The 8,263-nt window shown below is 51.4% G+C and overlaps 1 long non-coding RNA gene across 1 annotated transcript in view; it reads right to left on the bottom strand.

The window, feature by feature from the left end:
* Nucleotides 1-8,263, bottom strand: part of LOC106807143 — an 86,092-nt gene that overhangs the window by 5,950 nt on the left and 71,879 nt on the right. Inside the window, exon 2 of the long non-coding RNA XR_001393621.1 lies at nucleotides 2,999-3,095. This is a non-coding gene — a long non-coding RNA (uncharacterized LOC106807143). The remainder of the gene's footprint in view (nucleotides 1-2,998; nucleotides 3,096-8,263) is intronic.

Raw genomic sequence — 8,263 nt, 5'->3', positions numbered from 1 at the left:
GTGTGTGTGTGTGTGTGTGTGTGTGTGTGTGTGTGTGTGTGTGTGTGTGTGCGTGTGTGTGTGCGTGCGTGTGTATAATTATGTGTGTGCGTGTGCTAACTGCTACATATTGACCTAGTGCTAACGTATCGACCTGTAGTCGTTAGGTGAGAGTGACCGTGATTCACGTCATTGCTGCATCTCTAGCTGAAACTGTACTACAGGCACCCACCACAGATGCCTACAAGCCTGCCCCACATACACACGATACACCACTGCCTGCGCTCTACATGTTTACTCTAGCCTTCCGTCTCTTCATAGTTGCCGCTTTCCTTCCACTTCTTTTAACTATTTGCCTCACCCCCTCTTCTTCCCTAACTCTCACTGTACGTAGCTTTCTTTCTTTTCTTTTTCTTCTTCTTCTTCGTCTTCTTCTTTCTCCTCCTCCTACTCCTCCTCCTCCTCCTCATCATCTCTTCTTGTTGTTGTTTTTTCTTTTTCTTCTTCTTCTTCTTCTTCTTCTTCCTCTTTGTCTCCGCTTCCTCCTCCTTCCTCTTCCTTCCTCTCCTTCCTGCCTCCTTCTCCTCCTCTCAATTAGCGTCTTCCTATATCTCGTCCTTATCGCCTTCAATACCGGCATTGCCTTTGCCATGCTCCTCTGCTCTCTATATATCCCTCTCCTAGCTTTCCCTTGTTATACCCCTTTCTCTAGCTGTCCAGCTGCCATTCCCCCAGATTTTCTTCTCGTCTTCCTTTTCGCCAATCTGTATGTTTCCTCTCCAGTTCTTCCTCCTACTAGAAATGCTTCCCTATCTTTTCCTGTCTCTATCGTCTCTCACTTATTGCCAGCGCCCTCCCTTCTCCCTCCATTCCATGTGTCCTTCTCATCCATTCCCGCACATGCGCACATACATTCTTTTAACTGGCTTTCTCATCTTTATCGCTCTACCAGCGTCTTTTTTCTCTCCTATCTAATATCTCGCTAATATATATAAACAACCTCTCTTTCTCGCCCGACCATTATCTTCAATTAAATCAGCTAAGTATAATTCATAATAATTTAAATTAAATAATTCATAATCATTCGAAGCTGATTTAATTAAAGATCATGGTCGGGCGAGAACGAGAGGTTAATATAAATTATTTACATCGTATCCGCGTTGAGCCGTGACTGTAGGCATGGCGTAACGATCCTGCCGCGGCGTGCGTGCGTGGCTGATTCCTTCGCAGCTGCACGTGATGAGGATATGTGCTGCTTATAGCTGCAGGTAGCATGGGCCGCACTTGTGTGCGTGCGTGTGTGTGTGCGTGCGTGTTGCGGTGCGTGCGTTCGTGTTGGGGGTGCGTTTTGGCGTTCGTGCGTGCGTTTGTGTGTTTGTGTGTGTGTGTGTGTGTGTGTGTGTGTGTGTGTGTGTGTGTGTGTGTGTGTTACATTAACGGCCCTATTGTGTCGCCGCGTGGGTAGCAGCACGCAAAAGGACGCAGGCAGCACGCACGGTAACGCAAGTATAGCACGCGCGGTAACACAGGCAGCATGCACGGTGACACAGGTATAGCACGCGCGGTGACACAGGTATAGCATGCACGGTGACACATGTATAGCACGCGCGGTAACACAGGTATAGCATGCACGGTGACACATGTATAGCACGAGCGGTAACACAGGTATAGCATGCACGGTGACACATGTATAGCACGCGCGGTAACACAGGTATAGCATGCACGGTGACACATGTATAGCACGCGCGGTAACACAGGTATAGCACGCACGGTGACACATGTATAGCACGCGCGGTGACACAGGTATAGCAACAATAGACACAGGTGACACATAGTACAGCAACGCCAGTAAACACGGTATACACGCACGGTGAACCACATGTATAAGCACGCGGCAGGTGACACGGATATACGCAGCACCGTGGTACAATATATGCAGCGCGCGGTCGACACAGTATAGCATTGCACGGTGACACATGTATGCGACGGCCGGATAACACAAGGCTATTAGCACGCTAACGCGTGGACACAATGTATAGCAACCGCGACAGGTAAACACAGGTATAGCACGCACGGTGAAATGTATAGCAACGCGCCGAGCTAACACAGGTATAGCCGCACGGCGGACAATGTTAGCACGCGCAGGTGGAAACATGGTTAGCACGCCACGGCTGACACAGGCATATAGGCAGCGCGCGGTGACACAGATATAGACCACGCGCGACGCTGACACAGGATATAGCACGCCGCGGTAACACATGGCAGCAGCGCCACGGTGCGCAGTATAGCACGCACGGTGACGCAAGGCCAGCGAAGCACCGGTGACGACAGGCAGCACGCACGGGGACCGCAGGAATATAGCACGCACGGATGACGCACGGCGCACGCACGCGTGACACAGGCATATAGCACGCGCGGTGACGCAGGAGCACGCACGGTGCCACAGCAGGCAGCACGCAACGGCACGGACGCAGGTATAGACACGCAACGGTGGACGCAGGCAGCATTGCAGGTGAGCAGCGTATATTGCAGACGGTGACGCAGCAGCATGCACCGGTGACGGCAAGGTATAGAAACGCGCGGTGAGCAGGCAGCCACGCAACGGTTGAACGCAGCGCTATAGCACGCACGGCTGACGCAAGGCGCATGCACCGGGAGACGCTAGGCTTATAGCACGCATAGCGTGAACGCAAGCAAGTACGCCACTGTCACGCAAGGCAGCACGCACGGCGACGCAGGCAGCACGCACGGTGACGCAGGCAGCACGCACGGCGACGCTGACGACGTGGGGAAATGAAGACGCAGAAAAAACGTAGTGGTGACGCTAAAACTACGGGGTGGTGACGCATGAAAAACGTGGACTAGCGCAGAAAATACGTTGGGGCAACGCGTAAAAAAACAGAAAGGTGACGCAGATAACACGGAACGACGCACGCCAGAAACACGCGGAAATACCGGCGGCACAATGCATGACGGGAGCCGCGCGGCGATGTAACAAGTGAACGTCGTTGTGGCCTACCTGTGAAGGCGTAGGGCACCGACGTAAGCAGCACCTTCTGAGACCTGACAGGAATGCCCGTCTCCGAATGCTGCATCTCCTTCACCAACCATTCCAGCTGCAAGAAACGAGAGTATGTTTCCGGTTATTCGGGCGGGCGAGCAGATCGGCTCATTAATAAAAGTCGGGTTAATTAGCACGCGTAATTATTGAGGGAGGTCTAGCGAGCAGTTTCCGATTAATTGTCGACAACAGTGTTCGGTAATAATGATCGGTCTCCGAATCTCCTCCTCGTTTGTTTTCTATACTCGCTCTCGCTCTCACGCGATCTCGTCCCCTATCCCCTCTCTCTCTCTCACTGACTCTTCCTTTCAGGCGCTTGCTGAGCTAACACGGTACCGCATGGACAGCTATAAACCATACAAAACTTAACAAACCCACGCCCAACCATACCCAACCACGCATAAACACACACACACCCAACCGCGCCCACACACGAGTAACCACACCCACCCACGCCCACACACGCCCACTCTCGCCGAACCACGCCCACACACCCAACCACTCCCCATCGACGACCTACCCCACCCACCCACACCATCTCACACCCACTCACACCCACTCACACCCACTCACACCCACTCACACCCACATTTTCCCAGCCATAGCCAGCCATCCACACCCAACCACGCCTAACTACTCCCCGGCGCATGGCGGGCGATGACGCAAGGTCGCGTTGCGTTCGACGCACCTCGACGCGCTCTCTCTCCAGCAGCATGACGCAGCGGCGGCGGCGGCAGTGACGCAGTAGTCCCTCCTCACAGAGTCGCCGACGCAATCACTACGCCGACGCAAACACTACGCCGACGCAAGTACTACGCCGACGCAAGCACTACGCCGACGCAAGCACTACGCCGACGCAAGCACTACGCCGACGCAAACACTACGCCGGCGCAAGCACTATGCCGACGCCAACACTGCACAGAAACACAAACATAAACACAGAAGCACGCGCGGAAAGGGCACGGCAAGAGAGAGAGAGAGAGAGAGAGAGAGAGCGAGAGACCGTGGGTGCACGAGAGAGTGAGAGGCAGACGTACACACGTGGTATGTAGGGAGCATGCAGCAGCTCCTCAAGTGGCTGGCGCTGGCGATTCAGCCGTCCCACATTACGTCGTTACACGCTATACACGTGCACGGGCGCGAAGCACGTCCCACAGCCACGTATCCATTGGCAAACTACAAGCACTAGGCGTCCATCCTCTTCTTCCCCTCCCACCAACCAACAACCACCCCTGCTCTCCACAACTAAGCCTAGCATGCACTCCACTGCGGTCATATGCCTCTACCACCTCTCCCCCCTCATGCTCGCGTCCGTTGCGCCATCCTATCCATCATCCACGTGGCTCCCTGTCGTGTTTTTCATTTGATGACTATTAGTGTTTCACGCCATCAGATAGCAGCGGATGACAGAATCTCGGCCAGCCAGGCTTCTCTCTGAGATGCCATGTTTGGCGTATTTAGGTTATATATATATATTTATATATATAATATATATACATATAGAGAGAGAGAGAGAAAAGAGGGATAAGAGGCCACAGAAAACCAGGTGTTATATGATGAGGGCGATGGTGGCAATTACCTGTCGAGAGAGCAATAAAGGGTTAGGGTTACATAAATTACTGCAATTAACACTAATATACGCGCGGCAGGGGGAACACACACACACACACACACACACACACACACACACACACACACACACACACACACACACACACACACACACACACTAACACTAACACACACACACACGCACGCACACACCTCCTGGCCCGCCCCTCAGGTGAAGAAATATACACGGCCGTCCGATGAGAGAGATACTGAGATCATGGCTTCTGATGCGGAGGCTGCGTGTTAACGATGAACACGTGCAAGACAGCCGGGGTGAGCAGTCTGGGTAGAAAAGGCTGTGGCAGGAAGGAGGAGGCCAGAGAGAAAAGGTAGGAAGTAATGGGCTAGACAGAGAAAGGTGGGCGGTACCGGAGAAAAGAGGCTGGAAAGGAGAAGCTAGGGCAGGATAGAAGAGATTGTAGATAGGAGGCAGGAGAGCGGCCGCTGACGCTCTGGCAGTAGCAAGGCTACGAGAGCGCGAGGTAGGAGACAGGGCAAGAGAGCTAGGAGACTAGTGCAAAAGAAGGAAGGCCGCGCCGACAGAGAGAAAGCGTGGCTGTGCGTGTAACATAGCGACTTGTGTGTGCATGTGTGTGATGCTGTCCCCTTTCTGCTGTCTCCCTTCCCTCTTCTCTCTTCTCTCTCTGGCTCTCTCTCTCTCTTCTCTGCTCTTTCTCTTTCTCTCTGCTCTCTCTCTCTCTCTAATCTATCTAGGTCTATCAAGCTAGTCTATTTTCTACTTATCTTATCTATCTATCTCTTTCTCTCTCGCTTCCCTCTCTCTCCCTATCTCTAATCTTTTTTCTCTCAAATCGTCTGCTTTCTCTGTTCTTTTCTTTCCGCCCATTGCTCTGCTCTGACTAATCGCATAGTCTCTATTTCGTGTTCACATTCTTAGCCTGTACAAGATTTTCTCGTTGTTTCACCCCTTACTCATCCCGGCTAGTCTCTCCATCACTAATCCCACTTCCTATTTCTCGCTAGATCGCTTCTCTCTTCTTCAAATTTCTCATTGGCCCGTCTTCTCTCTCCGCTTCACTCATCACTCTTTGCTATGCTCTCTATCACACTACACACACACACAACACAAACACAAACACGACCCAACACACACAACACACACACACCACACACACACACACACACACACACACGAACACACACACACACCACACACACACACACACCCACACACACACACAACACACACACACATACACCACACTACACACACACACACAACACAACAACTACGACACACACACACACAGCACACCCTCACTTCCCTTCACTCCTCACTCCCTCACTCTCTTTGTCCTCGCTTTTTCATAAAATGCCTACACCATGCTCTTACCCACTCTTTGCCTCTCTTTGCTCTTTCTCTTCTCTCTTCGGTTCCGTCTCTCTCTCTCTCTCTCTCTCTCTCTCTCTCTTCTCTCTCTCTCTCCTTCCGTATCTGCCGCTCTCTTTCTGTCTGATGCGGGCTCTCTGGGCGCAGCTCTCTCCTAGCGCCTCTTTCTCATGAGCTTCTTTTTATGCTGTTCTACGCTCTCTCTCTTCTGTCTTCTTCGTCCCTCGCCGCCTCTCTCTCTCTCTCTTCGGTCTCTTCTCTCTCTCTCTCTCTTGCTCTCTCCTCTATTTAAGTCTGCTCCCCTCGCCTGCCCCACCTCTCTTTATTATTCACTCCCCCTCTACTTATTACGATCGATTCTCTTGACGATTCTAAGCGATCCCACACCGTTGACAATAAAACAAGCGCACGCAGCCGGTGGAAAATAGCCCCCTTCTCAAGCCCTAAAACGAGACGGAGTAGGGATATAACGAGAGAGAAAAAAAGAGAGAAAGAGAGAGAGAAGGGGAAAGCGAGGTGCATGTACAGAAAGAGAGAGAGAAAGAGTGAGAAGGACACAACCTTCAAATCGCTGCCACGTTCGGTATCGGCGCGCGACGGCGGGAGACGATAAGCTGCATAAAGTGCCACAGTTCTAGCAATATATACATAAAAGGATAATAGGTCTGAGACTTGGCAGCAATATCCCTGTACAATGTGAGGTTGGCGACTCCGCAAAGGCTTTGAGCTCTTTCAGAAGATTTATAGAGACCTCATAGCTGTTTATGGGTCGTAATAATCCATAGTGTAAGATGCTATAAGTGCGTCAACTTCATATATCGCTTGGTTTTTCAAACAGGATGACACAAGAGCTCTGTCGGATGTCGACTGAACGTAATATGCTACAATTATCGCAAAACGGTCTAACCTGTAGCACAACACCCCACGACGTCTGCTACTATGCAAACAGCAACATAATAACCTGGATTTCTAAGGGCTATAAGAACTGACGGGCTGAGTCACCCTGTACTCAGAAAATGCCATATTCTATGAAGCATCGTAATTAGGTAGGTGCGTCACATCTCACAGATACGATAACATCGCAAGTGAATCGTGTCTTGCTATCTACAGATAGGAGGCAACTACGGCGCACCGCCAGTCTCGTTATCGCTCATAAATTAAAAATTCTGCATTCTGCATCACAAGGCTGTTGGAGTTTCGTATTGTGGCTTCCCTGGTTTCTCCTTCGCCGCGCTGGCGCGGCAGGAGCTGACGCAGGGCAGCCGCTCCCGCACATCATGAGTGTGTCAGCACGCAGCTGCGCAACGCCCACTGGTGTCTCTGCAACTGCTGAGAACCGTCGTCAATCCAAGACTCTGTGTCATCGATGGCATCGCAGCCAGGCGTGCCTCTCCAGCTGACGATATTTGACATGAGAATGTGGAAAACGGTGTCGTTAGATGACTCGAATCATTCACAAGCCAGACCCCTAATTTCTGCTACTGCACTGTGCCGGCACATCGTGTGTCAATTGCGAAAAGTGTATTGCTGTCGCTCCCCTATACCAGCCCGTTGCCCACCCCTACATACCAGCGCACAAGTCGGCTTGAGTCAACGCACCGGCGTGGCTCCGCGACCAGATCGCTTAGCACGTCTCGCACAGACGGCCACTCAAGGATGACTTCGGCTAACTCTCGCTCCCGGCAGAATAACCAACCTTGGCAGAATTCTATGCCGCGGCTCGCGGCGAGCAAGCACGCCACGATGTGCCACTTATGGGACAGAAGATCAGGCCTCGGTCCTTTAATGATGCGTTATATACCACTCAAGAGAGGCAGTGCTCCCTATTCAATTTCAATTAAAAGTGCTGAATATTGTAAGCGAAGATCGATGCATGTTGTAATTCAAAACCCCCACTCGAGCACACAAAATGGAAATCATTCACAAGAAATAAAGTCTCAGCACCAACAAGCTACAGCAGCGAGCAGCAACAACATCAGCAGCGCACGAGTATGAGACACTATACTAACTGAGCTAATTCACAACAATCGGCCATCAAGACCGAACATGCTGCGAGACACCGCGAGCACGCAGGAGGATTACTGAAGCGCAGAGGTTTGGCCGCGCCACGTGACGCGTAGGGGGAAATTACGGCATGCCTGTAACTTTTACATACACGCGATTTAATTATTTGTAGACTTTGTATAATTGGTGGAATATCAAGCATCTGTATCTTATTACAATACCACGCATTTAATTAATTACTGCATGCTCTGTAACGT

Source organism: Priapulus caudatus, unplaced genomic scaffold (assembly GCF_000485595.1).
Source record: "Priapulus caudatus unplaced genomic scaffold, Priapulus_caudatus-5.0.1 Scaffold197, whole genome shotgun sequence".
Taxonomy (NCBI): Eukaryota; Metazoa; Priapulida; class Priapulimorpha; order Priapulimorphida; family Priapulidae; genus Priapulus; species Priapulus caudatus.
The sequence above is the reverse complement of the archived record's forward strand: the minus strand, read 5'-3'. Positions and strand labels throughout refer to the sequence as shown.